This window comes from Euprymna scolopes, chromosome 3 (assembly GCF_053919585.1).
Source record: "Euprymna scolopes isolate OS-2025 chromosome 3, ASM5391958v1, whole genome shotgun sequence".
Classification (NCBI taxonomy): Eukaryota; Metazoa; Mollusca; class Cephalopoda; order Sepiida; family Sepiolidae; genus Euprymna; species Euprymna scolopes.
In genome coordinates, this window is record NC_136484.1 from 52,171,845 (window position 1) to 52,191,090 (window position 19,246).

Below are 19,246 nucleotides of genomic sequence, written 5' to 3' on the forward strand. Positions count from 1 at the left end.
TTTTTATATAGAACAAAAACAGAATAGACAGTACACATACAAGCTGCAGCTGCATCAATGTAAACACCCTTTTTAAATTTCCATGGTCGACTGATAGTTTTGATCGCTTCGAGCATGAAACTGCCAGCAACCAACGAAATTTATTCTAGTGTCAACACTGATAACAAAACGTGTGTATGTTGTCAACTGGCATACTGTTACATAAATAAGAAAATATACAAAACATATTGTAATAAAGTTAATAGGTTGCCTTATTTATGAGGTGAAAGTGCCCAATAATAACGAACATGGTATATTATTATTATTATTATTATTATTATTATTATTATCATCATTTACTCACTAGGAGTAGTCACACAGGCCATCAAAGATATCTTTTTGAAAACAACTTGTTCTCTGGAATCTGAGGGACAACAAGTCTCCCCAGGTTTCCAGTACTCTCGACCTATTTTGTTAACCTTTGCAGATGAATTTGCATTATTATTATTATTATTATTATTATTATTATTATTATTATTAATCTACATAAAATTTTAAGTAAATACTGAAAGTATTTACTTCGACAGTGATCGATACGTATGTAGAGATAGGTAGTAATTTTAAAATATATATATGAGAATTACGCTGCAAAAAATTTTCCTCGTGAGGATTCGTCAGGCTATATATATACACATATATATATATATACACATTATATATATATATATATATATATATATATATATATATAGAGAGAGAGAGAGAGAGAGAGAGAGACTTCAGTGAGGCACGAAACTGTCAGTGACAATTGAAGTATAGTCATATCTACGCGAATCATAAATGTACGTTGCATTTTACTTACATCGGAATTTTTAGTAAATCCTGTTTTGCCTGATTGTTGTTGTTGTTGTTGTTGCTGCTGTGATGGGAAAAAAATGGTACAAACCAACCGGCGCTAGGAATAAGAAGAAGCTAAGAAGAACTTATATTTTTCCACCAGAAAGAAGAAACCCCGTTCTTGCATGTTGACATCATGGAAATCGGTAACTTTCCTGTCGTCATAAGATGATCGATGGGGAAACGTTGACAACAAATCAGAAAGGACCACCCAAGCCACGTTATGGGATTATACTCCTGTCATAGCGATAACAAAATTCGCTTCCCATGTCGGAGAGAAGTGAAAAACTACCCAGGATTAGAAAGGGGGTACCATCTGGGATAGCCGTGGTGGTGGTCACTCGATTATAGCTTTCTTTCTTTTTTTTTTTTATTTCTTCTTCTTTAAATATTCCTGTTATTGGTGGGTACTAGTTGTGGTAATATCCAAGGTGATGAGTATAAAAGTGCTTGTTTTTATTTATTTATTTATTTTTTCTCAGAAAGACAGAAAAAGCGAGACATAAAAAACAAACAAGAGGAAAACAGAAGCAGATCCGTAAACTCCGTTAGCAGCAAACGCATGTGAGTCAGCTCTCTCTTTACTGACATTCATGTACAACAACAACAACGACAATTTAAAAAGGAAACAGGGGTGTGGCGGAGGAGGCGTAAAAGGAAGAGAAAAGTGGAAGTGGGAAGAGGAGATGGAAATGGTAGCATCCTCCCCGGGAATCGTGCGTACTTGCACGTTGGAGGAGGAGAAGCAAAACGTAGCGGAGAAGGGAAGGGAAAGGGAGGGAGCGGTATTGATTTCTGACCATCACAAATAATGCAATCTGAAACACAAGTGGCGATCGTCGTCGTCGTCACCGCCATCACTCAAAGTTCCAAGACATTCTTCAATTCTCCCCAGTCTTTCCGTAGAGGTTTTTTTTTCCTTATTCTTTTTTCAACAAGTAATGAAGAAAGGGCACCGATATACTGTACTAGCAGGACAGGAGTACAGGACTACCCGTTGTCGAACGGAAGCAGGAATAACAAAATAGAAGTCATAAAAGTGTGTGTATAATATTTTACAAATAAACATTAACAATTATTTCTATACCTACAAACACGAGTGTTTTGTTTCACTAGGTGTGTCAGAAACTTCGTGAAAAATATTGAATAATTCGATCCCCCTGTCTTTCCAAGCTTATATAACTACTCGAAAAATGTAATTCAACCCCCTCCCTTTTTTTTTTTTTTTTTTTAATTAAAGGAACAAGGACCAAGGTTTCATTAAAAAAAAAAAATACGAACAGCGTGTTTAAAAAAAAAAGGTTTTAAACTTCGGACTTTACAGGTAAATTTCCAAAAAACTTATTTTTGTTTTAAATTAGAATATATTATTTATTTATCTTTTATCTTCAATTTGTGATATATAAAACTTTGGCACATAAATTAATTATTTACTTTTTAATAGACATTTAAAAATAGGGGGGGGGGGGCGTGAATAAAAAAAACCGTTTGTCTAAAATATTATATTCGGTTTATTGGAAAGAGCATAAAATTTCATATTGACCCTGAAAATATCGTAAAAATAGAATCAATAGAAAAATTTGGATAGATTTTTAAAGTTTAAAAATTGAAAAATACTGAACTCGTAAAATTTAATTAATTTCATTATTGTTTTTTGAAAAATAAAAAAATAATATTTCTATTACTTTTTATACAACTTTAATAATTTATTTTTGGAAGTATAATCCATAAAGAGAATAAACAACCCACTTTTAAAAGAGAAATTACGAGTTTTTTTATATTTTATTCGCAGTTCCGTGTTAGGGGTGTCAAAAATTCCTACAAAAATTCTGATACACCTAGTGTTTCACTGTTTCATGCCTCCGCAATCATCAATGTAGAACATGATAATTACGTCTGGCCGAGAAATTTAAACTCAATCACTCTTGACTTCGTAGACTAGAAGTTCTACTTCAAGCCACCGGATATTAACACAAGAATTAAAGGAAATTAAGTGCTCATAAATTCCATAAACTTCCGGTCATTGAATACTCTCCGACTGTTTACTATGAATGTTTGACGACATGGTAATTACAGGCAGTTAATTTCCTCCAATTCAAGATTATATATATATATATATATATATATATATATATATATATATATATATATATATATTAGTTTGTTTATAATATAAACATTATTGGCTACATATATGCGTACATGTTCTAGTGGAATTCCTGATGAAGTGTTATCCTTGAATTAGGATTCCACTGAAACATGTATGCACATATGTAACCAACAATGTTTATATAATAAACTATATACCAGCTCTGTCCTGCATTGAGCAATCTTTAATAATCACGCGAGTTTCATTATATTTACATCTAGGAAATCAATCGATACAACCATTTAATATATATATATATATATATATATATATATATATATATATATAATCAGAGCTATACGAACAAATTTATCTTTAGTTTACCTTTGACAACTAAATATTTTCGTTTACTAGACAAATAGAAAAGTTACTAGCCAAACCAATGTGGTTTTTGGAATATGATATCTTCGTTCTGCAATGATTATGTACATTTTTTCGTATTCTTTTAATAAATGCAATTCTAAATACACAACAAATTTTATGCTGATACTTGAAGCTATAAACATTCTAATTTTTTCAGATATTTTTTTAAACAGCCTTCGTTAAAAATAATTAAAAAAAAGTATATTGTTCTATTAAACTTTTATCGTTTAAATAATTTAACTTTGCTCGTTTTATATATATATAAAAAAAGTTGAAAAGATATTTTCCATTCAGTAGTGAGCTTTGGAAGATTGTCAGTGAAAGAAATACAATCGCCAAAAGGTAAGCGTTTCATTATTTCTAGTCGCCACTTGGAAAAAATCACTCGCAAATACGACTGTTTCACTCGCAACGTAGAGCCATATATATATATATAGAGAGAGAGAGAGGGTGGTCGCTAGAAAAAGCGGGAAATTTGTCAAATAACGATTTATTTTTACAAAGTTTTCCAGACAAATGTTATATTATACTCATAGATACTCAAAATGTCGTCCGCGCACTTCACTGCAGCGTCTTAACCTAGAAACCCAACAAAAGAACCAATCAAAAATTAGCAATCGTGCATATTATTCATGATCTAAGCTGACCTTCAAATTTCCCGCTTTTCTAGCGACCACCCTATATATATATATATATATATATATATATATATATATATATATACGCACGCACACACCGGGTGATATATACTGTCATAAATAAATTCCATTAACACTCACATATACTGAATGCCTACTAAACACTATCCTCGAGTGCCTAAGGTCTCTCCATACCAGGGATTTGTCAGGACAATCTGGCATGAGAATACTTCACCCTACAAATAAATCCTAACCAAATATTCAAAATAACATGGTATTCGAGATCGAAAAAATATCCATGTTTCATCCATTGTCACATATTGGTGCAAAACTTCTTTTATATTTCATTGAAACAGTTGCAACAACAACAAAACTGATCAACTGTGAGCAAACGCGGCATCTACTTTAAACCCTGCTCTCATATAGAAAAATATTCATGCAAAATGGTGAATATACTGCCTTCTTATATCTTCAACTCGTCTACCATCTCATCCAATTTTTTTTTTTTTTTTTTTTTTTTTTTTTAAACATGGAGGTCACCACTTACCATTGGCCAAGACGGATTTGTAGACTTTCTTTTTATTTTCCAGGATAAAGTGTCCGGCATTATTTGTGCCTGTACAACAAAGCTTAAAGCCAACATATCACGTGTTACGTTTCTAAACTTTTTAGATAAGAATTGGTTATTGTTATTTGGAATCTTCAGACTACTGTTCTCATCTTGTGTGTCATTTTCACAATGTAACCTCCTTCTTCAGGTGTATCTTGTTAGACTCAGGAATGTTTCTGACAAACTCAAGAATTTGAACGGAATTTCGAACAGAACTCTTTATTTAATTCACCAGAGTAGCATGCTCCCGTTCCGTCAGCCATGACTGGATAGAGGTCCTAAGTAATTTGCAATTGTATTTTTTGGTCGCTCATAAAGAGGATTGAACCTTCAAGACAAAGTCACTTTTACAATTGACTTTTCTAAGCACTCTAACCACTGTGCTAAGTAAATAAAGGATTGTTCAAAATTCCATCCAAATTCCTAAGTTTGACAAGATACACCTGAAGAAGGTCAGAGGTTACATCAACCGAAACGTTGTGAAAATGATACTCAAGATGAGAGCAGTAGTTCAAAGGACCCAAATAATACAAATATCACCTCTTAAATTTTTTTTTTTTTTTTTGATGGAGCAAAATTTCGATATCACTTCCCAAGCCATTGCTTTGCTTGAAAAGTACTTTTTCCCATCAGAAAGCAATGCTTAATCAACACACGAAATTCAGATTCTTTCATTGTTTTCAAAATCTGCAATAGTAACTTCACCTAAATACTTTGTAAACTAATAATTTGTTTCGGCTCAAATTTTATAAAAATGATATTTTTGGTGCTTGTGTAGATTACTGATGTTTAAAACCAACGCATTTAAGGTGAAAAAATCACATACTTACATTTTATGTCGAAATTAGTATAAATTCCAAAAATTGCAAAAAATGATCCAGTAATAAAATAATTACAAAGAAAAAATAAATTTATCAAATTATCGTTTTATTGTTTGTCTTAATCTGGAAGAGTTATGCAACCAATTCAGTATGACAAATTATCTTCTTCCTTAACTTAAACTAAGGGTCGGCCATTTTTAAACAAAATGTCAAAATGTAATTGTGGATGATTTTAATTTTTTTTGGTAAAAATACATCTAGCACATCTACTGAATCATTTTTCATAATTTTTGGAATGTATACTAATTTCGAAAGAAGAAAAAAAAAATAGTAGGAAGCAGGCAGGCTCAAACCCGTACCGCGCAAAAGGACGAAAAGGACGTGAAAAAAAAAAAAAGTGACGTCTTTGCCATTGCGTTCATCACCAAACCGGAAGTGGCGAATTAAGGCCAGTCAATCAAAAAGAAGGGATGATTTTCTAAAATATCCGGGGGGGGGGGGAGAAAAAAAAAAGCGCCCCCTCCTTGTAGAAAAATGCCCAGTTGAGAGTGAAGAAATAGATGTATCAGAATTTTTTGGAAATTTTTGACAACCCTAACACAAAACTGCGAATAAAATGTAAAAAAAACTCGTAATTTCTCCTTTTAAAGTGGGTTGTTTATTTTCTTTATGGAATATACTTCCAAAATAAACCATTAAAGTTGTTTAAAAAATAATAGAAATACTTTTTATTTTTTACAAAATAGTGTTTACAAAATGCCGGCGCGCCTTCATGCAGCCATTTTTTTTTTTTTTATGTAATGAAATCAATTGAATTTTACGAGCTAAATATTTTTCAATTTTTAAACTTTAAAAATCTATCAAAAGTTTTCTATTGGTTCAATTTTTACGATATTTTCAGGGTCAATGTAAAATTTTATGCTCTTTCCAATAAACCAAATATAATATTTTAGACAAACATCTTTTTTTTTTAATTCACACCCCCCATTTTGAAATGTCTATTAAAATTTAAATAATTAATTTAATCACCAAAGTTTTTTGTAAATTTACCTGTAAAGTCCAAAGTGTAACATTTTTTTTTTAAAACCACGTTGATTTTTTTTTTAAGTGGAAGCATATGTTATGCTTAGATTGTCAAGTAAATATCGGATGCTTACAACAATTTTTTCTATTTCATTCAATGTTTTCTTTTTTTTTGTTTAGATATTTTTTTCAAAAATCCACTCGATAAAGAACTATTAAATATATTAATCAAAAACTCATGTATTTCAGTAAGAGAATAACAAAACAAATTTTTTAAATCGGTAGAGTGTTTTTTTTTTTTTGTTTAATGGCAAAAACATATAAGTGAATGTATTCATTTTCCACCTAAGGAGGCCCCAAAATACTAATTTTGGTTTACAGCACGCAATAGAAACAGACATTAATTATTGCCCTTAGAAGCCACTGGAAGATAAACGCGAAGAACATCAGATATTTGTCTCCCTTTATTTGAACAGTGAAAAAAAATCTGAGTTTGCGTTTTTTTTTTTGTAATCCTTGTTTAAAAAAGTATTTTATTTAAAAAGGACAAGAGATATAAGTATAAATATGGATAAATTCTTAACAATGAACGATTGAACTACTCATCGAATAGTAGTTTTTATAGGTGATTTTTTGGAATTTATATTTTTTATAATCGAAGTAAGTAAAATTTTGTTGATTTTCTTTAAATCTTTTTTAAAGAAAACTGATTTAAAAAAAAACAAATATTGCATAATTTGCTATTAAACCTGTTATTTTTTTAAATTTTGTTCTTTGCTACTTTAATTAAAAAAATTAGGGTTTGAATTACATCTTTCAAGAAGTTATAAGCTTCAAAAGACAGTAAGTCTAAATATTCCAGTGTTTACCACAAATTTTTAATGGCGATTTCTGATACTGCTAGTGAAGGAATTAATGTTTTTAGCCAATTTTTTATATTTGTCGTCTGAAAAGTCGAGCTTCAAAACAATACGAATCTCGTGAAAATCCGGCGCTTCTGTCAAATGTTTTAGGCACATACATAAATTTAAACAGACTGATTTATATTATAGACTAGCGGGAGTACCCGGCATTGCCCAGGTGTTCTGAGGTATGTGTGCTCGTAAATCAAAAAAAGTTTTGTTAGGTAATTAGGATCGAACCGAAGGCCTGAGGCGAAGGAAAAAAAACGTGAGCCGTTAATCGTTCGGCCAGCAAGAAAGAGTAAATGTAAGACATTTGAATTTAGTTAAGTAGAATTAATAGGTGCCTGCTTAATGAGGTCAAATAAAAGTCGTGGAGTTAAGATTTTCAACGATGTAAGCAATGGCTATTCAGCAGTTAACATTTTCTGCGGGACAGTTTTTAATAAGGTGAAAACACAACTTTAAATCTGGAAAAAATAGTGTTTAAAAGTCGGGCAAATTAAATGCGCGAGCGACTCCAGTTGTTAAGTCGTACATATTATCTAAGCAGTATACAAAAAGTTTTAAGAACGAGTGAGCTGACCGAGCACTCCCTTGAAAAAGCCATTTGCGGACATACAGAAAAAGTGCACACACATACACACACTTTCGCTTTTATATTTATAGACTAGCGGGGGTACCCGACATTGCCCGGGTGTTTAGAGGTGTGTGTGCTCGGGCAGGGGGGGGGGGATAAATTAAAACAGAAGAATAAGCGAAGTAATAACCCTAAAACTTCTTTAAAAAATCATTGCTCGGGTGTTTGTGTCGGGGTGGGGTGGGGTGGGGTGGGGGGTAAAAAACAAGTTTTGGTAGGTAGATAGGAAGGATCGAACCCAAAACCTTTAGGTGAAGTTGGAAAACAAAGTGTAAAAAAAAAAAAAATAGTAACTGGAAGACGTTTGAATTTATTTAAGTATTAAGAATTGACAGGTGCCCGCACTTAATGACTTAATGAGGTCAAATATTAATAGCAAAGTTAACTTTTACTGCGCGGCAGTTTTTTTTATTTACTGTGGGGTAGTTTTCCCAACTTTGGCTTCCCCAAGATGATGGGGGGGGACCAGCTCCTCATTTAAAGGGGATTATCCAAATTGAATAGCAATTGTCTGATATAAGGAGAAACTCCGCATTGATCAAAGCTGATTGCTTTTGGACGTTCCCAGCGCGATCACTAGGAACGATGTCTTAAGCTTCAAATTAGTTTCGCTCTTATACGAAAAAGCCGAATCAACACGCGGGAATCCCAAAAAAATGTCAAAAATAGCGCATAAAAGTCGGGCAAATTAAAGAAAGGCGCGACCCCCCGTTCTTAAGTTGTAGATATTACGATTTAGACAGCATGTAAAAAGTTTTAAGAAGGAGTGAGCCACCGAAAAGACCGGCGAAAAAAAGCCTTTTGTGGACATACACAAAAAGTGCACATACATACACATTTTCGCTTTTATATATATAGAAGATGTGTTACAGAAAATTGGAACATCGGTACGGTCGGTTTCAAATCTAAATAAAGGAGTTCACTATCTAGTCATCTATGTTGGACTTTCTTCAGCCTCTGTTTACATCTAACTGAAAATGATGTCTCGTGTCCTGTGTCGTTTTTGGGGAGACATATAAACATAAGCTGAAGAAAGTGCAACATAGACGACCAGATATTGATCCCCTTAGTTTAGATTTGAAACTGACGATATCAATACTGTTCTGATCCTCTATAACAAGCATATGAATAAATATTTAAAAATTATTTAAAATATATATATATATATATATATATATATATATATATTTAAAAAAAACAAAAAAAATCCTAATAATCGAGCTCTCTGCTGGGGTTCTCTCCCACTAAACTTACATAGACATTTTTCTAGAATCAGATATTTACAGGAGCAGCGATGTAAAGGTTGCCAACACCCATAAACAAAAGTGGTGCTACAGAATCGACTGGATTAGACGTGGCACGTCCAGGTCATTAACCCATTTCACTATTGCTGCCTCCCCTGAATCATTCAAAGTATCTCCCCTTTATTCACTAACATTTCAGGAAAAAATAAATTTACACCATTTTCAGATCAGTAAACTATCTTTTGTTTATTTGTTTTTTGCCCCCTTTTTTTGCAGAATGTTTTTTGGACATTTATTTTTTTTTTTGCAGAATGTTTTTTGGCATTTTTTGCAGAATGTTTTTTCGCCTTTTTTGTTTTCTTTTGCAGAATGTTTTTTAGCCTTTTTTTTTTTTTTTGCAGAATTGATAAATTCTACACAAACATTATGCATTGAATAAAGTAAATTCCACAAAGTATCGACCACCATTTTCCTGTGCGCATTATATATTTATAATATTGTTCTGATTAGTCATTTGCACTATCTGATTTTTGGAAACCACCTCTTCATCAGCAGCAGGACTAATCTTACGGTCACATCGAACATGCTGTGCTATCATGGATAATATGAGGTCAGAAAAAAAAGAAAAAAAGAAAAAAGAGAAACACGACAATGATGAAGAACCAGCAATAAAAAGAGACATTTGAATTAATACACACACACACACACACACACACACACACACACACACACACACACAATACATATATATTTATTTTCACAAGTTTAGATAAGATAAGCCATCGGCAACGTCGGTTTCAAACTTGATAATAAGGAACCGTTTTAGTTCCCAATACCAAGCTCTCTTCAGCCGATCTATCTCATCTGTCTATTCAGATGAGATAGATCGGCTGAAGAAAGCTTCAGGTTTGAAATAGACGGTACCGATGGCTTATCTAAACTTCGAGGACCTCCTCCCTGAACTTTCGCCATCTCTGTCCAGAGCTGCGTGTGTGTGTGTGTACATTTATTTTTCGCAGAAGATTTGTCAAAGACACATGCAAGAAGGATGAATAAAAAAAACGAGTAAAAATTACAAACGTAATAATTATTAACGAAAGAATTTAGGTTAAAAGTCTTTAAATACAATAAAAATGCATGAACTGCCAAAGCAAGCAATTTATAGAGAATGCGTGGACTATGTAAATACAATTTACTTTGGTATTATTTGAGAACTATTCTGAAAGTTAATGCCGAGAAAAAAAAAACATGGTATAATATCTGAATGATAGTTACGACCCATAAATTAGAAAGTCTTGATGGTAAACATACCAGAATCATGTACAAATATGGAGCTAAGCTGGACATGCATAAAGCCTAAAGCCAAAAAGAGGCCAAACTTCGTTTTCAATCCAGCAGATGTGTGGAGTGGGTTGTTGTGTATTTCTAAATAGAAGAGTTTATTTCCTTTTTGGACAGTATAATTAAGGGGAGATAACTTGAATGGTTAAGGAAAACAGCTCCTGAATATGTTGAGCCGACAATCTTATAGACAGCCGTAAGAATCTGTTCTGTGGTGCTGACAGCAAATGTTGATACAATTTTCAATCTTTAACTCACTAAAAATGACCGATTGCAAGAGTTAGATATGTAGAAAAACAATTTTATTATTCACTAGACTCAACGCATAGAACATCTTCAAGAAATAATAACAACGGCATGTAACAAAAAATAATAAAAAGAAATAGACCATAAATTCTTGTGCAAACGAAAAAAAAAAGTACAGCAAAAATAAAAATGGAAGGAGCAAAAATGAATGTTTTTTTTGTTGTTTGTTTTGTTTTTTGTTCTAGCCCTGGGAGGAAATACAATGGACGATTTTGGAACTGCCATAAGATGACAGGTTCTCAGACATTCAAGAGAATAATTGTATTTAACTCGATTCTCTCTCATCCTAAAGTCGACTTCACATTTTCATAGGGAAGTCTCCAATCTGTTTACAAACGATGGAAATGGTTTTAGACAGTAAATTATGCTATCACCAGACAGCGTGAGACATTTTTTGCCTTTTTAAATTATCAACTTTCACAGAGAATAGCGTTTCAGAATCAAAACTTTAACAGAAAGAAGAAAAAAAAAAAGAAAAAAAGAGAATAATCAGCCTTTGAAATAAAAACTTGAAAACAAAATTGTTTCATCGATATCGTGGATTATAAAACCGTTTTCAAATTTAGCTAACAAACTGTACATCTCATCTATAAAAGTGAGAATGTGTGTGTGTGTGTGTGTGTGTGTGCGTGCGCGTGCGTGAGAGAGAAGACACTTCTCAACCTATATACTCAATGGATTTTTGATCTACAGACTTGAAATTTTGTATACATGACATTCAGACATGTGGAAAATGTTTGAATCGGTTTTCATATATATAAAAAAAAAAAAAAAAAAAAAAAAAAGGTTGCTAACGGGTCAAAATTGAACAATTGGTACTTGGGGATCATCAAATTTTTATCTGTTTGTTAACTGCTTCACGACTGCACATGCATTAATTGCTCACATGACAGCTTCCTTATGTTAAGAATAAGTAGGTTTGAAAACAATTTTTAAAGATCCAGGAAAACTGGTCTAATGGTTATCGTACTTGATTCATTGTCTTTAGGTTTTGATTACGATCTCAGCTCGAATATATAAATATATTTTTAATTATAAGATGTGAACTGTTTAGATAAACCATAATACTTCCATGCACAGATCTCAGTTTATTTCCGTTTTGTTTTTTTTTTGTTTTTTTTTCACTTTATTTATTTATTTTTAAGGAATTTAACGTTACGTTTAATACCGGGCAACGCCGGGTACATCTGCTAGTATAAAAATACAACAAAATTTTTTTAATCATAAAAAAAAAATGGTCCTATTCAAAAATTGTAAGAACAAAATCTTTACGTAGGCATGAATTGTATTATTATTTTCAAAACGAAGAATCATTTCCCTTTACTTCCCATAAGGACAGAGTTAGACACAAAGTCGATTTTCACTGAGGAGAATACAGCTCTCCAAAAAGGGTCACTCTGAATTGGAACAAAAAATAAAAACTGCCTCAGTCTAAAAGGACCTCTCCTTCACTGACAGGGGACAGAAACGACAGTGTAGCATCAGAACAGATACTACACTTTGTAAAATTTATTCATTTAAAAAATATATTCCTGAAAACAAATTAGGCACAAGGCCATTCAAAAGTGTGGGGAGGGGAAGGGGAGGTTTATGGTCATCCTTGTCACTCTACCTAATATTCGCCTATCATTTTTTTAGCTAGAATCTTCAATCACCATAATACCACATTCACTCCAAGGATCGTCCTACTTAAGATTCCCAAAATTCTAGCCAAAAGACCAAGAAGTGTTGAATTGAAATTAAATTTAACAAGGACATTTTTATTCTAATATATTAAGGAAAGTCCTAATTATGTGTGCGCTCGACCAAACAGTCAGAAACTACACAAGATATACTTATAAGCTGTACGTAATATTCAGTTTAATCTCAAGCTGATTGTATTAAAAAATAATAATAATAATAATAATAATAATAATAATAATAATAATAATAATAATAATTAAAAAATGCTATAATATTTATTCCCTTAAGGTTACCAGAGACCAAATTAGTGCAAGTGGGATGGCGGCTAAAAATTATGCGTTTTCATTCTTACTGGTAATACTTTGAGAAACAAAACTGAAATTAGGTCAAATCGTCAGTCAGCTTTTCTTTTTCTTTGGTCAGAGAAAAAGCAAAAGATCTTACACTTGTTTTCTTTTTTATATCCTCTAATTTGTTTTTCACGTTCCCGGCTAAATGCTAGTATATTTAGACAAGAAAGAGTATTCTGTGCAGTACCTCCCTAATTGTGGTAACCATACTCCATCTTAGGACTTATCTGACTTAGTCAATCCTGAGCCACACCGGGTTTCCCGGTTGCGACCAGATAGTGAAGACGCACACACGCACGCACAGATCAGTAAATGTTATGTTTATATTAGAACGAAGTTATATACACAAAATGGGAAGGTAATCTTGTTGATATCTTTCAATAAAATGTTTGCTTTATTCTCTAACAACAATGTAAGCTTCTTTGGAAGGTTGTTTCCGAGAAGTTGGTGATGGGGGAGGAAAGGGTTTTCCCTTCTGGCAAAAGATCAAGGGCCATCTTGAAATTACACGAACGTTCAGCTCATTAATCTTCTCGGCTCAAATCCGACTCGCATCAAGCATCGTCAGAGAAAACAAAAACCGAATTTGAAAATCTTACAAATAAAACTTATTTTGGGTAAAGAAAAACAATTATTAGCCCCAACCACCCTTATATATTAAACGATCTTGATTCGTCACTAGACGGATGTGGTGTCCATATCATAACACCAGAGAAAAATGAATCGTTTTTGGCGGTCAGTAAAAATAAGGGAAATTCAAATAAAAAACAAAACATGACAGAACAATCAAAGATACACATTTTAACATTTCGTTTCCATTTTATTAATAAAAATGAAGATTTAATTTTTCGCTTGTCCTATGCTGATTGATCGGACTATTATTCTCATCTTGGGTGTTATTAGCACAACGTTTCGGTCGCTGCAACCTGCGACCTTCCTCAGGTGTTGAAAACATGCTTCTTTCAACACCCGTCGCAGGTTGCAACATAACACAAGCATTCACCTCTCATCTCAAAAGTTCAGAATTGCATTTAATTTTTCAATTGTTCCTGGAGTAAAAAAATAAAATATTTGTTAATCGACGTAATATTCTTTCAATCAGAATCAGTAACGAATCTAATTCTTGGAATACAGAATTTTTTTTTTTTTTTTTTTTACTTCACTTTTTCATGAGCTGTCGTACATTTCCAAAATAATATTCTCCAACTATACAGATTTGTATGAAAAAAAAAATGTTAATAAATTAAATAAGGAAAATATGAAAAATTGTGCCAGCAAACATTATCTTGACAGCTCAACTACTTTTCATTTTCACCTTAAACTATATCCAGTGGTGAGGCCCCAGCTTGCGGGCTTTGGGGAGTGTGGAGCCGCCCTTTGTCATTGCTCCCTGGTCCACTCTGACCTGGAGTGGTAGTACCTGTTAAGGTCCCAACTATGTGTTAAATAGAAACCGACTTGAAAACAACAAATATATTCTATTAAAAAATTATTCTTCAAAATATCTGGATTCAGCATTAAATAACCTGAAAAGGGTTGATACGCCGTAAAACAAAAGCAACCAACCAACTTCTCATTTTCGGTTCCGGTTTTACAACGTTTTTTTCCTTTCTTTTTGAAAAAGAGATTATATTCTCGAAATATCAAAGACTTACACCACCCATATTATTCTCAAACAGTGAGTCAATTTTACAGATTTGTATTTGTGATTGATCTGGAAAATAAATGGATATATGAAGGTATAAAAAAAAATAAAATAAAACTCTAGAAGAATCTCCTTTATTTGTCTATTTTTATCCATAAGTCACATTTTAACACCCAGTTTTGGGGGGGATTTTTTTTTGCATTGCTATAGCCTTCTTATACTCATCCATATTTATATTACTTTATATTTCTAACATTTTTATTTTCTGAATATTGAAAATAATATCCAGGGGCATATATTTTAGTTAATTTTATAATCAAGCATTTTTTGGGGTCTTTGTCACTTATAGTCTCCAAAACTATCACACTACAAATTGATATAAAGCACCCTTGACATGTGTTATAAGCCGATCACAAAATATAACCCATCTCTTTGAGTAATTTATTTTTTTAATCATAAATAATCAAATGTTGTTCATTCCATTGATCATTTTAAATCCTTTCATCATTCAACAACCTGCCCATTTCATTAACCCTTATCTGTGAGTAACTGTTGCTTCATTAGTAAAAAAGAAAACTAACCCTTGGCTAAAACGTACACAATTTAATAGTTTACACAATTTTATACAGCATGCTTTTATATATATATTAGTGACCTGGCAAGGCCACAAAACAAAGAAAAACCTCAACCAAAATTCATCATAAAGCAGCAAAACTAAAACTGGCTTATCAGACACTATATATACAACTGTAGGCAAATTTGGGCATATTTAATTGGTTTGAAAATATAAGTTCTTTTTTTTAACCAATTGTCATAAAATTTTAACCATACAATAGTATTATAAACTTCAGAAAACCTGGAAATTTTCATGTAGTTTTGTCCCATAGAACCAAACCAAAGATATAAGCATTTTAATATTTAATTTGGCTATATATATATATATATATATATATACACACACCATCTTTTTTGGCAATTTTATAAGTTTGAAATCTCAGCGACTATTGATCAGAATATGGAGAGTCGTTGGAAAGCTAATGACCTGAATTGTGTAGTAGGCTATGTGATATTTGGCTGTATGCTTGCAAATTTAGGGGATCATCCATTATCCATATATAATATTTTTGGAACTTTTTTTACAGCCATAAAATGTTTCATAGTCATTTGTTTTACTAGTTTTGCATATGAATTACAAAATATCTGATATTTCCACAAAACCTCTGGCCTTGATGGAAGAAAGACTAAAATTTGCTGCTATGGCTTCAAATGTTCTGAAATAACAGCAAGAGGAGACTTGATTCCAAATATTTCTCATGTGTTATATCTCTCCTCTTTGTTTTTCATACATAAAGTAAATTTCACAGTGTATAAGTATTATTTGATACTGGAGATATTCGTACCCTATTTCCAAAACAGGGGAGATATAACATATGAGAAATATTTGGAATCAAGTTTCCCCTTGCTGTTATTTCAGATCATTTGAAACCATAGCAGCAAGTTTTAGTTCCCCCCTTCATCAAGGCCAGAGGTTTTGGGTATATATATATATATATATACAGTGATGATCATATTTATTGGCACGGTAAAATAAAAGTTAAATTTTGTCTAATAAATTCTAAAAAAGGGATTAAATTAAAGAAAATAACAAAGTATATTATGTATTTTTAACTGGCCTTTCCGATGCAGCAATCGGATTTTAGAAAAAATAAATAACAAAGGAACAACAAACATAATTGCAAAAAACCCTTGTTCAAAATTATTGGCACGATTTATTTAATAATCAATTGTATAGCCTTTGGCCTTGATTACCTTCCTCAGTCGCTTTTCATAGTTTACAACCAAGTTGTTGCACTCTTCAGTAGTAATTTTAGCCCACTCTTCCTGACAATAATCCTCCAATTGAATAAGATTCTTAGGCTTCCTTTGCATTACCCTCAATTTTAATGTTCTCCATAAATTTTCAATTGGATTAAGGTCTGGGCTTTGTGATGGCCACTCCAAAACATTAATATGATTGTCCTCAAGCCATTTCTTAGTCAGTTTAGCCGAATGCTTTGGGTCATTATCTTGCATGAACCACCAACGACGACCAAGTGAGAGCTCTTTAGCAGAGTCTTTCAGGTTTTCATCCAATATTTTAACATAATCTTCCTTTTTTATGCTACCTGTGACCTTAACAAATCGCCCTGGTCCAGAGGCAGCAAAGGATCCCCAAAACATCAAACTGCCTCCACCGTGCTTCACTGTGGGTATGGTGTTCTTAGGCAGGAAAGCTTCGCCAGATTTTCTGTAAATATAAGAGACTTTATTATGACCAAATAACTCTATTTTCGTTTCGTCAGTCCATAGAACACGTTTCCAGAATGCAACATCTTTATCAATATGACGTTTTGCAAAGGCTAGCCTTGCTTTCAGGTGCATAGGCTTCAATAAGGGAGTCTTTCTTGGACGACATGCTTTTAAACCAGCTCTCTTCAAAACTCTACCAACTGTATGTCGAGATACATTCACTCCAGAGGTGCTCTGTTCATCAACAATCTCCCCAACAGAGATCCTTGGGTTTTGTTTTACTTGTCGAACAATTTTCCGTTCATCTCTTGGGGAAAGAATCCTTTTTCTCCCTCTACCCTCTAAACTCATAACGTGGCCTTGCGATTTGAACTTGTTTATTATGGCTCTAACAGTGGATTTGGGAAGGTTTAGCTTCTTTGAAATCTTATCATAGCCCTCCCCATTGGTATGGCATGCTACAACAAGCTTCCTGACGTCTTCACTGTGTTCCTTAGTTTTAACCATGGCGATTGAAAATTATAATTTAGTCACTTATAATAGTTTAAATAAATCGCTATCTAAAAATTATCTGAAAAAAATTATTCACTGAATTAGCGTTAAACAAGCATAATATGGCTATAAAAAAGTTCAGAAAGCACGTAAACCAGAAATTGATTGATATTATACTGATACTAAAAGAAAAACAAAGCCGTGCCAATAATTTTGAACAAGGGTTTTTTGCAATTATGTTTGTTGTTCTTTTGTTATTTATTTTTTCTAAAATCCGATTGCTGCATCGGAAAGGCCAGTTAAAAATACATAATATACTTTGTTATTTTCTTTAATTTAATCCCTTTTTTAGAATTTATTAGACAAAATTTAACTTTTATTTTACCGTGCCAATAAATATGATCATCACTATATATATATATATATATATATATATATATATATATATATATAAGTGTTGGGGCGATTAATCAGAATCAGGTGTATTGGAAAAGTGTGTGCCTATTTTCTGATGTGAAAAACGATTATTTTAATTGACATTTTTCATTTTATTTAAAATAAAATCTTCCCCTGTTGGTACTAATAATGAAATAATAAATCTTTATTGATTTTAAACAATCAATAAATTTAAAATCTATAGATCATACCTCTCAGGTGTATTCTTACATTTGAGAAAATATGAGCACATTTAACAGATTTTTACGGTAATCAAGAAAAGTAACAACTCCATAGAGTTGAATATTAAAGATTCATAAAGAATTGGAATTGGTAATTGTATTGGAATCTATCCTTCACTAATTACATATTAATGATAGGATTATTAATATTTTTCCCCGATTCCGATGCAATTACCGATTCCGTACTAAATTCCTGATTACCAATATAATTACCGATTCCGATTCTTTATAAATCTCAAACTATTTAACTATGTAGTTGTTATTTTCCCCGATTTCTGTATAAAAAAAAAAAAAAAAAAAAAAAACAACATGTTAAATATGCAGATATTTTAGTAAATGTAAAATTACACTTATGGGAATGATCTATAGGTTTTAGTTTTACTGGTAATTTAAAATCAATAAATATTTATTATTTTATCATTTATTACCAGCAATGGAAGATTTTGCTTTAAACAAAATCAAATAAAAAAAGACAATTAAAAGAATCATTTTGGCATCGGAAAATAGGCACCAATCTTTTCAATTCCGATACTCCCAAATTTGTTGATTTTTTCGATCCCCGATTCTGATTAATCGTCCCCACACTAATATATTTATATATATATTATATATATATATAAATATGTGTCATTCACATACAGTACTGTTTCGTTGTATCACAACTCATTAGTGAAGCTAGACTAGCACATTTCCCTAGCCGGGGATTGAACCTACAACAATCGCGTTAATAGTTGGAGTTCTAACCATTGGCATATTGAGTCAATGCTCGCAAATGATCTCTTCAAATGTCCATTAAATAAACATTTGCTCACCACTTTTACAGTGCCCTGGCTGTTTGTTTATTTACAAGCAAACAAACAGCTGGCCTTGCTTTATAGCCAATTAAGTAGTGGTTGAAATACATTTACGACAATGCTCTAGCCAATGTATACATAGGGTAATCTTACAGTATAGATGACACAACAGAGGACCTAGCAACCAGCTTTATCCGTTGCCATTTTCAGACTTCTTTGTCAGAGTTCAACTTAGCTTTAGAGCCTATCCGTTTTCAGACGTCATATCTGTTTCACCTCCTCTTCTCTTCCCTCCATGCTCTTTGCAAGACTGTTGATCGTGTGACGTGCACAATATACCAATTCAGTTTTCATTTCTTCACCGTGGTCAAGAGGTCTTTGCAGCAGCCAATTGCTTGATATA

At 32.4% G+C, this 19,246-nt stretch overlaps 1 protein-coding gene across 20 annotated transcripts in view; it reads right to left on the minus strand.

Moving 5' to 3' along the window:
• The window catches only part of LOC145255000 (uncharacterized), a 471,291-nt gene that overhangs the window by 166,866 nt on the left and 285,179 nt on the right, over nucleotides 1-19,246 (minus strand). For 3 of the 20 annotated variants that reach the window (XM_080113927.1, XM_080113924.1, XM_080113911.1), the window contains exon 1: nucleotides 842-1,495. The exons of 16 other annotated variants lie outside the window; for them this stretch is intronic. The gene's annotated coding sequence lies outside the window, so the exon portion shown is untranslated. Of the gene's footprint in view, nucleotides 1-841; nucleotides 1,513-19,246 lie in introns of those variants that run through there. One more of the 20 variants, XM_080113931.1, reaches the window with a different exon arrangement.